This window comes from Trichoplusia ni, chromosome 19 (genome assembly GCF_003590095.1).
Source record: "Trichoplusia ni isolate ovarian cell line Hi5 chromosome 19, tn1, whole genome shotgun sequence".
Lineage (NCBI taxonomy): Eukaryota > Metazoa > Arthropoda > Insecta > Lepidoptera > Noctuidae > Trichoplusia > Trichoplusia ni.
The window spans coordinates 6,280,720-6,298,085 of record NC_039496.1 but is presented as its reverse complement, the minus strand read 5'-3'; the positions used below and the strand labels follow the sequence as shown (position 1 = coordinate 6,298,085).

Genomic DNA, 17,366 nt, shown 5'->3' with positions numbered 1-17,366 from the left:
GGTATCCGGCAAATAAGACCAGCCCAATTCCACAACGTTTCTACCTATTTAAATACAAGGATACTTTAAAAACCTTGCGTCATATAAGTTGGAGTTTAATGTCAAAATAAAAAGTAGGTCTAACCAATAAAACCATCATTTGAATAGAGATTGCGAGCATTGACGATTATATCATTAAATTTTATTTTATCGATTGTATCTAGTTCGTTATGATGTTGTTTGCGTTTCTTGCAAAACCTTATTGTTGTAAATAAAGTACATACATTGCAATACGTAACAGTTGATTAATATGCAACAAAAAGAATGCCTTATTAAAAATAGGCGATATCACAACGTGATTACAACGACCGGAGTACAGTGGTACCAGTTACAAGGAGGCGCAAGTAATGAGCTATAGCGATTAGTCTCGGGATGCTCTTTTTAATTTGAGACGATAAATATGAATTTATAATTAGAGCATAATTCTTAGAGATATTTGGTAAGTATAGGATTAATACATAAAACAAACTTGTAATCGAGATCAAAGAAATGAAGAGTTTGGAATGAGCCTATTATAAGAAATGTTAAACAGGTTTATTTTGAATCGACCACCTCATCATATAAAAACTTTGCTCTACTTTTTGCAACAGCTTTGATTTAAGTTTTCTTACAACCACACACATTATTCTTTATGTTCTCGATAAGCAATAGTAATCATTTATATTATTTTACCAGCAACATCCAGTAACCTAACAATCTAGCGGCTACAATTGTACTAATACCAGATAACTAGCTTAACAAGCCACAGTCATAACTCCGCATACTATAAATTACTACAACAGTCTTCCGGCAACGTTAACCACTTAAGTGTTCCTACAACTTAAACAAAACGTTAAGTATACGATTATCTTCCATTTCTAGAATCAGGAAGTTGTTACTTATTACGCACTAGAACATCTTAGATTGTACACCAAGTATTATTTGAAACGTAATAAAGTTTTCTACTCTTAACTTCGAATCTCGACACCATACTTTGGCATCTTCTAACACTCCACATTTAACGAACTCCGGCTTGTTATATATATAATAACGACTTAATAGTTTAAAAAGATGATTCCATAGAAAATATTTATGGTTTGATCATTCATTAAATAAAGTATGCCTTTCCCGCTCGCCTCTTCTCTCTTGATAACTTCCAATTCGGATGGCACAAATAAACGTAATTTGTTTAAGCAACCAGAGTTGCGGCAACGCACCGATCGCTATATGAAATAATCGCGTCGTGAATTCGAACCACTGCACCAATCAGGCCACGGTCCAAAACACATGCCATTAAACTAATTACACGTCGTACATCTTTAGGAAATGAGTGATTAATTAAACATGACTATTAAATGATGAACGGTACTGAACTTAGAATTTGACCCCATGTAGAACGTGTTCCAATTAGGTTGCTGACGTCGACAAATAACCATAATTGAAAACGTGTCACTCAATTTTAATTAAGATGAACATCAGTTTGGCACAGTAAAAATAAAAGAATTACCTATCGAGAAGAATGCCCACTTACATTAGATGTTTTTAAAGATATCTAGATTTATAATCCTGTCAAGCAATAGAGAGACGTTGTTTATTCTTTGACACTGATTACAAACAATTAAACGTCCGGAAGCTTGCCAATCATGTAGGAGGATTAAGATAAAGATTATTCGCTTTGCATTAAAAAACAAGAGCTCAAATTAAAGAGAGGCGTTTTCACAAAACTCTTGTTACAAGCTGTTGAGTTTTTGATAAATATTAATTATTATGACGAATAACAACGGATGTGTTCCGACAAAACGCTTCAACGTCTACATTATTCATCCGATAAGAAATCACAAGCGTTCGTTTGTTGAAATGTTACAAACAACGTTAAGTGATTGGCGCAAATTTTAAATTCTGGAAACAATTTTCATTGGTCTAATTGCGTTTGAACATGACATCATTTTGTTATTTTTATTTATACATTCCGTATCTAGTGTGAAATGTTTACGTATTTTACATTTAACAGATTTCATATGACACTTAAGATAGTAACTTAAGATATGTCAGCTAAAATTACGTCGGTATTAAGAGCAATCACCCGACATATTTGTTTTTTGCAGTGTTGTGTAACCAAAACTGGATGTAACAAAAAACGCTTACATCAATCGCAACAATAATATAGGAAAGACGTAATAGAGTCTTAAACGTAAGAGATGATTTAAGAAATACGGTTTAAATATAAACGAGGCTCATGCATTAAGCATGCTGAACGGTGTTTCATAATGTACCGCTACCTGTCCTATATTTCTAGACACGTCAATCTCTCTCAAAATAAACTGCTTACTATTTTCACAACAGCCACTTGGTTTTGGAATAAACATTTGTCAGTTTTCCGTTACCCTGTTTGCGTTTCTCGTAGGTTTCTGTTTGTTTAAGCATGACAAACATCATAAAAGATTCTATGATTCCAGAACATGATTTGATATTAAAAGTAAATTATTTTACCACGTAAGTTTCCTCAACTTCCTACACACTAGAGCAGTTAGCGTAACCTCAAATTATTGATTCGCAACAAATCATCGTTCCTTTCACATCATCAAACCGTCATCTAAGTGATGACTCAACTCAACGTTCAGCGAGTGACAAGAGGCACTAATCATTACAAATGTGATCTGTTCATAATAAACGTTCGTTTAATTTAGGTAATCGGTCCTCGCACATTCGCCCAGATGCACATTCCCCTTACCTACTGGCCCGGTTATCAACTTCCGCGCGCCACTTTCATTCGTCCCAGCCCAGCGCTGCCAAACGTGAAAATGCTGGGTACTTACAAATCTCAAAATACATTTATTTGACTATATAATTAAATATGCAGTGTCATTGTTTGTATTTTTATCATACGAGACAATATAAAATGCATATTGTTTTAAATTATTTGAGATTTTATAAAGTCACGTTTTGCCTACCAATTAAGATTCAAATATGCTTATTAGCGGTGATAAGGTTAGCAACACTTGCGACGCAAAAAACAATGTTTGGTACCTACCACTGTCAATAAAAAAACCAGGTCGTTTTCGATCTAACCGACGAATGAACATAATTAATTAAATCGCCGAATGTGCGCTTACATAACACAGCAAACTGTGCCGATCCTAAGTTTAGTATTGTCATCATGGACGCCAAATGGAAGATGTGGTAACTGGTATCTAATGCGGAATAAGTAACTTTATGCGGTAACTCTTGATAGATATGTTTTAAAGTTTCCTCCATCGGTACGTATCGAAAAAGTGTGTAATAAAACATAATCATTATGTTGTAACTTTGAATATAAGGCAGTTCTTTTGGCTTACGGATAGGTCTCTATCGGGTTGGCTGGAGTGGTTTTTAAGAACACTGAGGATGGGGAATAATCGTATCGCTTATATCATTCAAACTCTTAATAAAGAAGCGATTACATTTATTCTTCACATCGTAAAAGAAACGGAGTAGGTACAACTTACGTGCATTAATTTATGTCAAAAAGTTGATGTGTGCTTGTTAACTGGTGTTTAATTATGTATGTTGTTTGCTTTGGGTGTTCTGAAAATAAATGTTTTATTGTTCTATGTGTACAATTCGGGTTCGGTCACAGGTATTTTAACAGTTTATTTACGCAAGCCAAGTAATTCTGAGCTTGAAATAACACAAAAAGAGAAATTCTGTTTCAAATTAATTACACTACAGTCAAACAAGATTATGTGAGTCGACAGGCCATAATCATCTCGGATTGTGCAACTAATCGGTGTTACAATCGTTAACTACGGTTACTAGTACAAAAAGGAATATTACGGTACTTTTGATCGGTAACTGTTTGACATTAAAGCCACATTATGCGGGTCATAGACTAACTATATAACTAGTTAAATTACTTGTAGGTACACAAGTAATTTTTGCGCAATGTTTTTGATCAAAGGCTTTTTTTTCTAATTAAAAACTTTGAACCAGCCTGTTTGATCAAATTATTTCAACGTCTATAACCTCATTAGTCAAGCTTATTTAATAAGCAGGATGTTTTTTTTTATTAGCATTTAACTTATTGATCGATTGTTGAAAGATGTTTTACAAACACTACAGATCGAACATCTATCTTGTTTCGTATAACTTATTCTTGTCTGAAAATACATTGGTATATTATTTGACAGGGGACAACACTTAACTTGCTAAACTCAGAAACTAAACCCGTAATTTCTCCGTAAACTTTATTCGAGGTTTCGTAATGCATCGAGCTCTAAATTCTAGGTACAGAAAGTACAGCAATTATTTCCTTTATCTTAAATACAAGTTACATTGAAACATGTTGTGACAAGGCTTGGCTTCATATCTATTTAGCCAGTGGGAGTTCCTGCTTAGTTACAGTGTTGCGTAAACGCTTTCGCCACGATTTCTCCTCGAACTGCAGTTTGTCACAGCGGTAAGGGCTGTTACAGAACTAATAGATCAATTGACGTTATATTTTTAGCTGTTATATTGGTATACCAATTTTAGTAAATTGTACTGTTATCATTTGTTATGACGTTCAAGGAAACAGATAAGGATAGCGAGCGATATTGTAGTTATATCGGAATTTATCTTTTGCCAAACTAAATGATCAAAAACGTTTGGCGAAAACAGTCACTGCACTTAAATGTGTATTTTACCGAAAACGGTAATATACTACTGCATCGTCTTATGATTGAATAAACATCTAACTTTATTACCTACATACAAATGCTACCGATGCAACGTCAAGTGAAAATAAAACGATTTTTTAATTAGTCTATAATTGATGAATATGCTTTGCATGATCACGAGACGGAAAAATGTTAGTGAAAAACTTTAACAGCTTCTTAAAAATCCATACATCAGACTAGTTAACACCAACTGACCAATGAAGATCGTAAATATGAAAATGCGTGTCTTAAACCATAAAACTATCAAATCTCATTATTTAGCATTAAACTGGGAAAGCGATTACTCTCGTGCGCAATCAATAGAGAAAGAAGAAAGTAAATAGCAAACAGAGGATATAACATGACGATGCATCCTGTTGTATTGCGTTTATGTTTGCTATAAACGTTCAGTTATATACATCTATTACAATATCGTGTATGCTATTTAGGGTTCTGAATTCATGGGGTAAAAACGTAACGTAATTACTTGGGATCGGATTTCTGTCAGTCCGTCTGACACCAAGCAAGTATCTCAGGAACCGTGAAGCTGAACTCATGAAATTTTCAGAACGGATTATTTTACGGTTTTAACAACCAATAATAACAATAAACGCCAAGGACACGCAACGGTTGATCTGGTAAGGAATTTGGTGACCAATTTTTGTTGTAAATTCGTTTTATCTCTAGCCTATTTTTATGGAACCCTTAGTGTAGACTAGTAGGTACTCACTCAATTTCAGTATGTGAACAGCAAACATATAAATAAATACCTCAACTGTTGAATACAGGTAAGATAAAGATAACATTTCAAAGTAGTAAGGAACAAAGACCGGTTCTTTTATCAAGCAATCGATAACCCGGAGTCCAAAGCCGCAAAAAAAAAACTACAGTTTCAATCGTGATTCAGCATTATTGTAGAGTCGTTGTACGCGTCACTAGCCCGTAACGCCGGTAACGTGTTTCTTCGGACAATCGACCGTTAAATTCAAAGCAACAAGACTAACTTTAAAACTCAAGAAAAACAGGTAAAGCGTCTTAAACGTAAAGGGATAGGAAATAAAATAAAATTTGTTTACATGAATCATTAGCAGGAAGTCATAAAATAACCCGTTGTTATTGCAAAGGTAATAAAACCAGTAATTATAGATTTATTTTACTTCTTGAAATAAATCATCGGCATATTCTACTTATTCAATTAGGATGGTATCTTTTTAATTTTATCATTAATTAACTTGATTTAATAATTAATTAGTATTCTTGGATGCTATTTTTTGAAATTTAAATACTTATGGAATTTCTTAGACTAAGTTCGAATGTTTTCCTTGAAGTAGCAAAAAGGTTTGTTACAGGTTTAAAATTAGCTTGTTTACAGCAAAAAAAAAAACAATGTTGTGTAGCAACAAACGTTGAATGTGTTAAACGAATGTTCGACAACCTTTTGGGTCCTGTTTTGCATAAAATTTTGAAATACACACCTACTATGTGTTTTTATGTACAAAAAATGAATAAATTATTTTTCTACGTCGCTTTAAAATGAACACAAGTAGTAGGATCTCTAGCATTATTTTTAGGGCAACAGAACAACACACTTTCTCGACGTGCCCCCGTGTCAAGACCGAAATCAATAGCACTGTTACAAATGAGCAGGCGACCAAATTATAAAGAACTTTGGTGATTCATACGTGTGGTTCTCCGTTTACATATTAGTAGAAGAAGTAGAGGGGTCACATTAGACTGGCACTACCCACTCGGAAGAACTTTGTCTATTGTAAAACGATTTCACTCAGAGTTATTCATAGTGAAAGTGCAAAATACTTTCTGAACAATACCCTATGTAATCAGGCGTCTGGAGCAACTTAGCGTATTAAAGGATTAATAGAAACGTGAAACTCAACAAACAATGTGATATAAAACAGGTATTTAATACCTGCTTGTATACTACCTATTATTGTTGACAAACTTGAAAGGCGTATTGTTTTTCCTCTATAAAAAAATGAGTGATTCAATGAAAAACTAGAAATGTTTCATTTGTGTATTAAAACACAACAAACAATTATATTAAAATAAAAGTACTTTGTTTATGAGGCATATATCCTCGTTAAAAGAAATAGCGCCAAGAAAACCAGAAATAATATATCGTACGCGTCTCATATGGTTACTCTTAGGTTAGGAAACCAAACACGTGGAATAAACGGCATACAGGAACATATTCTCTCTGATCTAATCCATAGGAAAATGAAGGGCAGATACTGATAAGATTACAAAATGTACATACAGATAGAGTAATCAGCAATGTCATTGTGTGATACAGAATTTTTACAACTCCGAAATACGTTCGAACCCGAATGAGTAACTCCCAATTATCTCCAGAAGTATGTTGTTCAAAATTTTAGTACAATTGATGAACTGTAGGAGTTTGAGCCTTATTACGTCCGAAATAAAGTTAAAACGAGTAAATGTAAGATAAATGGGGACCCATCGAAGCAAATAATAACCTATATCATAACGGTTTCACCGCAAAATTGTTAAGGTATAGCTTTAAACAAATGCTTATCATGTTTATCTTTGGTTTAACCTATTTTCCAAGCTTTTGTTTGCTATATTTGATTATCGTGCTCGAGAAATGGTCCGTTTCCGTCCATACACGTGGGAGCCGACATTGACCTCTATTTAATTATCTTTTGTTAGCGAATTGTGTGAACTGTGACCATGTGACTGTTAAATTTAAAAATGTTTAGTATCAAATGGTTTTATGAGAAATAAGAGTCTTTAATATAACATTTTTTAACTTATGTGTTGTTACTCTAGGACGAAAGTCGAGGAAGGATGTAACAGATATGCCCGTGTACTAATTTGGATAAAGGTACCAATATTAAAATCCTTGTATAAAATGTTCTAATTACTTGTAATGAGTAAAAAATGCCTGGGTTATGAAAGAAATTGAATGCATTTAATAAGATTCAATCAAGTTCTAGTTGGCAATGAATAACTTGTCGCTGAATGGTTTATGTCGACGTTCCCTTTAAACATCATGCTCTATAATCCTCCAGATAAACAATACGAGAACGTTGTCACCTAAATACTGTAATCGACAGATGTATCAGCTCAGTGATAAAACAGACTTGGCACCGCATTCAAAGGTCGCTATATAATTGCATGGGCACTACAGAACAGTGGACGTAATTTCATAGTCGGTATGTTACGACTTGTCCGATATTTGTTAAGTCATTTAACACTGGTGTGAGACACTTGATATACGCTACTGTTTGACGCAACTGCTCTTAATAACACCAATAATATTGGTAATAATTATTGGTTGTTGATATGTTATGATCGTACGGATAGATTACGAATACGCTTAGAATGTGATGAGATAAATCAACTTGCCTCAGCAGGAATTGTCCGAAATAATAGAAAATATACTTCTTATTTGTAGAAGGAATAAATTTTGATCGAGGTTGCTTACTCGCTAGTTAGCAAGTTGTGATGAAAAAAACATTTTTCCTCAGTATGCTCCTTCGTAAAAAAGCAGATAGATCACACGATAATGAAACTTGATAATCGATTCATATTCTAGTGGTTTAATAGACACTAGGTGGAACAACACTCAGTATCTTATGATTCTCTAAGTATAAAGAAAGTCCTGATGGTGGAGTACCAAACTACCAAATATGTAATAGGAATACTAGCAATCAAGTAAAGAAAAAAAAACTACTCTACTCTTAACTAGAGTTACTCTTTGACTCCTAAACTGCAAGTCCCTGCAGTGTGACAATGTCTGATAATAAAAATAAAAGTCCATAACTATTCTCCAAGATTGAGTTTATATATCATGCTTTATTTCAAGATTTGTACTATTTACGTTTTTATATTTTATTCATATAGCAATTTACGTAGGCAGAGTTGCACACATAAATCAGAATTGTATAAAGAAGGATATTGTGACATCGCAGTGCCATTCATATTGACTCTAGCTCAGCAAATGTCATCAAAGTTCTTTGATTTATCTGCACGTTTGTGCGACCGATTTATTAAAAAGTGGCTTAGATCGAATTGTTCGAAGATTTTCATTATATTTCTCGAGTAATCGAACTAATCTCTTTTTTGATGCAGAACTGGGGAAAATTTCTTACAACAATGTAATACGAATTGCCATCATTATCCATTCAGCACGATTCCTTTGACAATAAGGTAAGGTAAAACAGGTATTTTACCTTTACCTTACATCGAGATTATTCCACTTGTTAATGCTTCTCGTTAGCAACAATTATATATGATGTAATAACAAACAAATATTGCGAATGCTTTTTATCTTCTTAATTTCAATAGAAAATCGATTAAACGTGAATCGATCAAATGCATTAATTAAACATTGGAAACAATAAATCGATTTGATAATGAATTGCAACAGTCATCACAGATATGGATGTAAAACTGGTATTTAGGATAAAACGTTACGCAAATATACTATTTTAGGCTCACAGAACATTTAAATATTCATTCAGAGGTTACAAAAGTCTTTGTACTCAAAGATATAGATACAAAAGATGACACTACATCATTCTAAACTCTTAGAGCTACACTATAACGTGTTAGGTAAAAAGGCTTGCCTGCCTTTAAGTATAATACTTAATATTACTGAAGTCATTCATGAAGTTGAGGTTTTATCAAAAGCAAAATGTATTTTTGAATACGTCGTCCCATAGCAACTAACAAGACCATTGTTTGAAGTAACACATTTCTGGTTTAGTTCTCATTAATATTTATACTCCAATATTCTCAAGATGTTATCTGATAAGCGAGTTAGAATTGCCAAGTGGCAAAAAATATATACTGCGGAACTCATGAGCAAATATTGTTTCGTGACGTAATTGGGGGCATGGTAAAGCAGGTTTCGTTAAAAAAAAAACGGCTAAGCACGATTGATTAGTACCAGATTAGAACTATTGTTGCAGATACTCATTTATAATAAAGATATTTCTGGGTGTAATATTTTTTCAGTACAAGTGGCCACATTACAACTTAAAAAACTCTCTAACAAGCTCATTACGTAAGAAGGGTCGATGTCAATATTATTCTACAATAAAAGATATGAGAAGATGAAATTGTTGTTTTGTAGACAATGATGATTTTTCTTATCGATTTAGTGTACCTTAACATTTTGTCGTGTATATAACTTCGTTTACAGACAAGCCTATGGCACCATATGTATAAACTTAATCGATTTAGTGCTTATAGCGTAAAATTCCCGCAGTCATTGAGAACTGTGGCCCAAAAACTGAGTAAAGATCAATATCGTATGTACCACTTTGCTTGTCAATAAAAACAAACTTTGCCACTGTCTTAACCAAAGGCTTTCAGGCTAAAAGTTTGTTAAATATTTGCTGTATAAATGTATGTAAAGATTATTTTCAACTAACAGTTCATTTTATAGACCGTTATGAATATTGTTATGTGAGAAACGGTTTATAGTACGTAATCTGCAACAATTGTTGACATTGTACTACTTAGATACAATAAATAAAATAGTAATAAAAAAAAACAAAAAGAAGCGATTGTTCTACTTGGTCTGATTCATTTGTTTTTCATGGACAATTTACTAACTAAAGTCGGTTTACTATAAACGAATTATGGATTTCCTCACAAACTATCATCTTGGAAGGAAAATTAGGACACCTTTGTAACACATTTGCAAAATCTATATATATAAAAATGAAACCCGTTTCGCGTTGTCATGGCATCACGTGTGAACGGCTGAACCGATTTCGATAATTCTTTTTTTTTTAATGTTTGTGGAAGTCCAAAGATGGTTCTTACGGAAAAAAATATTAAGAAAATCTCTCAGAAATATTGAAAAGTATACATTTAATTTTGCATATTTTAAAAAACGCGCGTTACGAATGTCATTTTTTTTTTTTACGAATGTCAACGTCATTCACAGCCATAGACTATATTAAAAGAGCATCGTTTGTTCGGAAACGTGGTTACTTAATTAAATTCTATTGCACTATTTTATAATTTTTTGAAAATAATACAAATAGTAAACCTATACAAATTTCGCATATCCTATTTAGTAATCTGTGGTAGTATCTGTTTCCCTAACTTGACATTGGCGTCATTGGCGAATGGCTGAACAGCCAAGCCAGTTAAAAAAAAAAAACTGTGGTAATCTGTGGCATCACATCCATAACCGCTTTCTAAGTTTTTGATAAAGTTTGTTTTGTTATAAAGACTAAGAAGTTTTTTGTTTGTTAATTACGGTAAGTTGACAGCTTCATATCGATTTTTGGTAACTTTTGGTGACTACATAATATTACAATTTGGTTATACAGAAAATATATGAGAGCTTTTTATTTTCAGTTTTTAACAATGCCACCAACCAGACGTACAAATTTAGGCCGCAGAACTCAAAATACGGCAAGTCAAAGAAATCTACGAGCAAATCAAACTGATGAGCAACGCGAAGCGCGAAATGAACTTCAACGGAATCGAAATCAACATAGAAATGTTGTGTTTAATCCCCACAGAGCTGCATTCAGTTATAATAGGATATGCGAAATTTGTATAGGTTTACTATTTGTATTATTTTCAAAAAATTATAAAATGTGAAAGTTGAAACTGAACGATTGACATTTATCAGGTTGAACCAGGCAAAACTCCGTTCCGAGGAATACATTCATCTTCGGGATGCCATTACTGCTGATGGAAATGCACAGAATGTTGGCAGAACAACTATTCTCTAAACACTATTATGAAAATATATATTTTGTTTTGTATTTAATAAAATTAGGTCCTTTTCAGATATGGCGAGACCAGGGAAATAGGGATTAATTTATATATGGAGGATATTATAGATTCCAGTTTAAATTGAATAGGTACTCATACCTAAGATAGGTCAACTATACAAAATAAAGTAGTGCATCAAAGCTACGCTAAGGCGGTACGAAATTCGCCGGGTCAGCTAGTACGAAATAAAAATAAGAAGTTTTCCGAATGGAACAAATATATTAAAACTGATGTGTAACTCAAATTAAATAAGTTTATTTACATTAACCTGCATTGGAATGCTGGCCAACTAGACCAGTTCTCTATTATAAAAGGTTAGTCACGCTTTTGTTTTAATTGCAATGAACATATTCCCATAACGAACAAAAGCTATTATTTATATCATTGTGGCAACGTGAATGAGGAAAATTCACAAGATGCTTAATGTTATTTGTTCTATTAATTCACGGTTTATATTTATAACATTGTCACGGGATGTACAAGACATTGGTGCAGTGAGACATGACTCTGCAAAAATTATCTTATCTGATATGTTTTAAAGTTTAATTTGTATATTTTTACGTGAGAGCATCCGTCCGCAAAAGCCACACCAGTAGAATTTTTATGAAGTTTCTCACGACGTTACTTTAACGGTCTTGTTTACGCGCTCTCAATAAATTATAACTACAATCAATATGTATTTGGAATAACGGTTGTAATTAACTAGTCTATTAACATTAAAAGGGCTATTAACGGTTAAGCATTCCGGCACGGTATTGTGCTAGGTTAGGCATATAATGATTAGATCTAGTTTATTATTGTAACCTAGTACAGTTTGCAAATATTTATCGCAGTGCCCTATTCCGAGTAGCATCCCATTTTCATCAAATCCTTTATGTGGTCGTTCACATATTACGACTTATTTTTTACATGTTTGCTAACACAGCTTTCGACACATTCAAAATCAATTATTTCAATTAGGCACACCATGCCCCTGCCATGTTTGTGAGCTAGTAAAAATGCTAATTGGTGTCTGTTCCGCTCTCCCATCTTAAAGTAGGATAGCTAGTGGCTAGTGACTCGACCTGTTTTTAATTGCAGCACTCTTGGATGCGTAGTAAGGAAATGTAGGCAAACAGCTTGCGTCCTTTTCCGTCGTAAACGAAGACCGGGTTTCACTTCATCGTCTTTTTATAAAGTATTTTGTTTTTTAATTGGTAATCTTTAAACAACCGGATCGGTTGTGGCTCATCACTTGCCTTCGATAAACAATAAATTATAAATAATTGATATAATTTACAAGATATATTTTTTCAAGAATTGTTTGTGTATTCAGACTTTAACGTAAACACTCGGAATAACTCTCGTAACTCCACTAGTGAGTGAAGCGAATATAAACAAACAGGCTAAATCAAAAGAGCAGAATATGAGATTAATTCAAAATGTCGTGGTACCTAGATACCTAGTATACATACAGCTACAGAAGGGGGTTGACGTCATTGACCTATCTCACAAAAGCTCGGTTAACGCAGTTCGTAGGTTGTCTGGAGGGCAATCTGTGCCGACGTCAAAGTTTAAAAGGTCATGAAATAAAAATGTTCACATGATAATGCCAGTACGCACATTATTTTATGATGTGTATGTACAGATTGCATAGCGATCAACATTTCCCATGCCCTTCAATGAACTTGGTGGGGAAAGCCTGCTAATGTCACCATTTCCTTCACGCGGTACTACAGATTATACCTGTTTTTTTATAGTAGGGACAACATTAATGTTCAGTCGTGTTTTATTTTGAAAATTTATAATGGAAACATTTTTTTTATACTTATATGCATAGCTAATATCTAGGAGTCGCAATTAGTTAGATTAATAAAGTCTTTTAAAGGTACAAGAAACACAAATAATAGCATCAATTGTCGCATACCAGAAAACATTTTTTTATTTCAAGAATGTCCTTGAGCGATTTCTATCAACTTCCCCAAAAACGTACAAGAAAAGTGTTGGCAAACCGGCAAAGTCATGCCAAACTTTAATTATGAATTCGCGTGGGCAAATGTATTCCGCGCGTCCATTACCCATTAAACCAATGTTATCGCACGTGAATGGGTCACGTGTTTCAGAATCTTTTCAACGAATACCCATCAGACGCTAATTGCAACCAATTACGGTTTTAAATTGTAATAAAGATTCTATATAAATAGGAGTCTATAAAATTGATATAAACGATGTGTTGTTATTGATCTTTGGCGTGTTCTTGAGGGTATTGTTTTGGGTTTTTGCATGTAATGAGGCAGATTGATGTGGTAAGCGATGCGTGCGATCAGTTTTTACGTAAGGTTACTGACCGTGGCGAATGGTACGAAGACTTGATGAATTTAGGTAGATGATTGCAATCAGTCCTTAATACTGTGTTAGGTTGTATTCGTGTATCGTTGAATCTAGAAATATAAGATTCTAAACCTCGAGGTACTAAGGAACTTCGTTTAAAATACTTCGCTTGCTTAATAAAGTACTAAAAAAATCTAGAACTGCTTCGGGGAAACCCAATAAACAATTAAAAGACAAAAAAAAACACTAATGAGTTGGTTTACACAAAAAAACAGGACAGTCGTTAAAAACGTAATAATAAGTAGAAACATTTTTGAACTTTGAAATCCGACACATATTTAAAACACAGTTGAAGTTAACCATGTTTACAATACACTTCAGCATAGTCACGATAAATATGACAACGTAATAAAATAAGGAACTGAAAGATTACAAAAAATAAACAAGGCATTGTAAAAAAAAACTATTCGCTAATCAAAATCTGCCAACAAAACACGACGCAATATATGGTTGTAGGAAACATATTTTTTACAATCAGCACAGCTGTTTGTTATCCATCAAAATTGATAACTGAATGTTTAGATTTTTTGTTGTTATTGTGTCAGAGCCTGACTACTAAATGGTAACAGAGATGTCGAAAAAGAAACACTAGTTTATATGCACTGTAAACATGTATCCAAGTATTAAAAAAATAAATTAAATGATAATCTAAATAAACTCATAAATCGCCAACTTTCACAGTCTTATAAACACTGTATTTTCTTATTCGCAAACGACCAAAACAACTTTCTCACCGCCTAAGTTAAGAAAATTAATGGTTTGGTTAGACTGTAAAATTAAAACACAGTGTTTGTATGACCCTCCATTAAAAAAATACACATCCTGTATTAAAACTCTGCACCTTATTACGTAAACATGGATAGGGAGTTAAGCCACGAGGCACTGATTTGTTTTTGCTGTGATAAATATCTTACTTTATAATCAAAAGTTCAATGGGTGGTCCATGCAATCTAATCTAAGGATGGGACAGCCTTTACGAGCCTTTGAGATAACTTTACTCTTGAATGTATGAGATGTCTTTCATAGTAGTTTAAAGACGAGACGAATACATCGATAATTTGCCCGATCATCGACCTTAGAAGGACACATGAGACCCGGATGATCGCTGCGATGGTCGCGACCCCCGATGTCGATACGATAACGTGTTTTCACCATACCTGGTTCACGGAAGATCATTATTGACGACCTTTCATTGTAAACCGTAATGACGTTAATCCGTACCGCCTTTTGTTGCTGATCCATTGATGATATTAAGCGGAACTTTCATTTATATAGCATTGAAATATGGACAATATTTGTTCCAGTCATTAATAGTAACAGTAACTGCTTTCCTCTATCGGTCACGAAATTTACGAATTCAACGGTAATTTATATAGGACAGTTTTTGTTAATGTTTACGCTATAAAAATGGTACACGTTTTATCACCAAAGATAATGTAAACTGGATCACGTTATTTCGCTTTTTGTAAAATGGCTTTGTGAAAACACGGTTTGAGATTCGCATTTACATTTTACTCTTTATAGCTTAAAACATGTTTTATTAATAACCCTAACTTTTCCCTTCTAAAAGATACATAGGGCAGGCAATCTAATAGACAGCTGATATTGGCTTCTCAGTGCTCTATTTCTTATAGCTAACATTAAAAAACAAATTGCCTGTTTCCATTAAACGCAATATATTTTATGCAAATTAAATTCATTTAATACATACTCATACTCAATTACAATTAAATGTCAACAAAAATCTAAAAAATCGTAACACACAAAAACACACTGAACAAAACCCTGAATTATTTTGATCTTATCCTATTTTAAATTACCTGTGACGTTTATGAGTTTTCGTTTGGCACGAATGTTCGTATTAGCTCATTGATGAAATGAGCTAGATAGCTCGCGAATGAAAAGGTTTTACTAGCATAATTTACGGGAGAGAACCAATAACAAAAACAACCAAATCCAACTGCATTGACGTCACAATTGCACACGAAATGAATAATTTATTTTCGAACAACGACTGTCCATATCAATTATTTTGTTAGTCGCTGTATTACCTAGCTATCCGACAGGCGTTTTGTTTATGAAGCATAAGCCGTCATATTTTTACACCACAGACGTCATTAATTTCAAACACAAATAGAAATATATTTCACGGTGGATTGATCAGATAATTACCATTAGATGACAAGAACGATAATCTGATTTATGGCATTTGTAATGCCAATGCCAATTACCGGAGTCAACTTCAAGAATTTAATTCCTATACAATAAGAAATATAAGAATGCATTTGAATTTGCAGTCTAGCGCCGCTTGTTAACTCGGTTACATTGTTATTTATAGATAAAGCAATTACTCCGTATAATTAGGACTAGAATAAATAGTTTTTCAATAGAAAATTAATGTAGTTATAATTTATCCTAGGAACTAATTGAAACTAGCCTGAAAGACAAGCGAGTCGACATCGGCTGATTCGTGGACAAAGTTTGAAAGCAATTAAAGTAAGCCTCGGAGTTTTAATTAAGTTCTAAGATTAAGTGGTAAAACATCTAGTCAGACTACAGTAAATGTTTAGATCAAATCGTGTTGCTTCATTCTCACATTCTGAATACCAACAAGTTACTAGGAAACCCAAATACATGCTAGCAACGATTTCAGGCGCGTCAAGATTTATTACGTCAGTATCATTTTAATTAAATTGTAAATAGTCATTATATGAGTTTTTTTTTTTAATATTAAGCCCTCAGTAGAAAAAATCCTTTAATACCGTTATACTCTACTTATCCTCCGTATAGTCCGTAGGTAGGTATTTTATGACTGCGCGGATTAGAACACAAAAGGCCATTGACAAAAGCCGATAGGTTCAACCCATTGATTGAAAGGTTAATCGTTCTTAGATTAGAATAATATTGATTCCAATTTTGCATTTTAGTAGACCAAGGCCAGCGCTGCATGTTCAAACACTTGACATCCAAATGAACTTCTTGTGTGGAAGGTCGGGACTGATGGATTCTGATTGCAGAATTTGAATTGAATGCATGTGACCGATATAATGTAATTTTATGAGCAAAATCTTTTTGCCTTATATCATGCACGTTTTTATTTGAATAAAGGAAAGTTCAAGGATATTTCATATCGTTATTACCTATTTTGATACGTGCTCGGGATCTCACACGGCCTTCAGTGCGAAAATGTTAATTGATAATCATCTATTCGTGGTTATGTAAATTAACTTATTTGAGTACCTTTTTTATACTGGTTGACAGTGATATATTCCAAAGGCGTGTTCTTTTAATCTATGTTACTCACTTCTAAACTCGAAAAACCCAAAAATGATTTTATTTAGTTTGATTACAAGCAGCGTTCTCAAATTGACGTTTTCGTTAATATTCTGTTACACACATAATTTTCTGTCGCTGTCCACCTAATCATACAGCTTTAGAGCTAGACCACTTTCACCTATCGAGAACAGCGGAAGAGTCGGAATCGAGTCGAATCGATTCGATCTGTTACCGAGTACCGTG

At 33.5% G+C, this 17,366-nt stretch overlaps 1 protein-coding gene and 1 long non-coding RNA gene across 3 annotated transcripts in view; one reads left to right on the top strand and one right to left on the bottom strand.

The window, feature by feature from the left end:
* Positions 1-17,366, bottom strand: part of LOC113503381 (protein fem-1 homolog CG6966) — a 64,622-nt gene that overhangs the window by 23,359 nt on the left and 23,897 nt on the right. The gene's annotated exons all lie outside the window — the stretch shown is intronic.
* On the top strand, positions 10,715-11,309 carry LOC113503384. The gene is made up of 2 exons (XR_003401446.1): positions 10,715-10,951; positions 11,052-11,309. It is a non-coding gene; the product is annotated as an uncharacterized LOC113503384 (long non-coding RNA).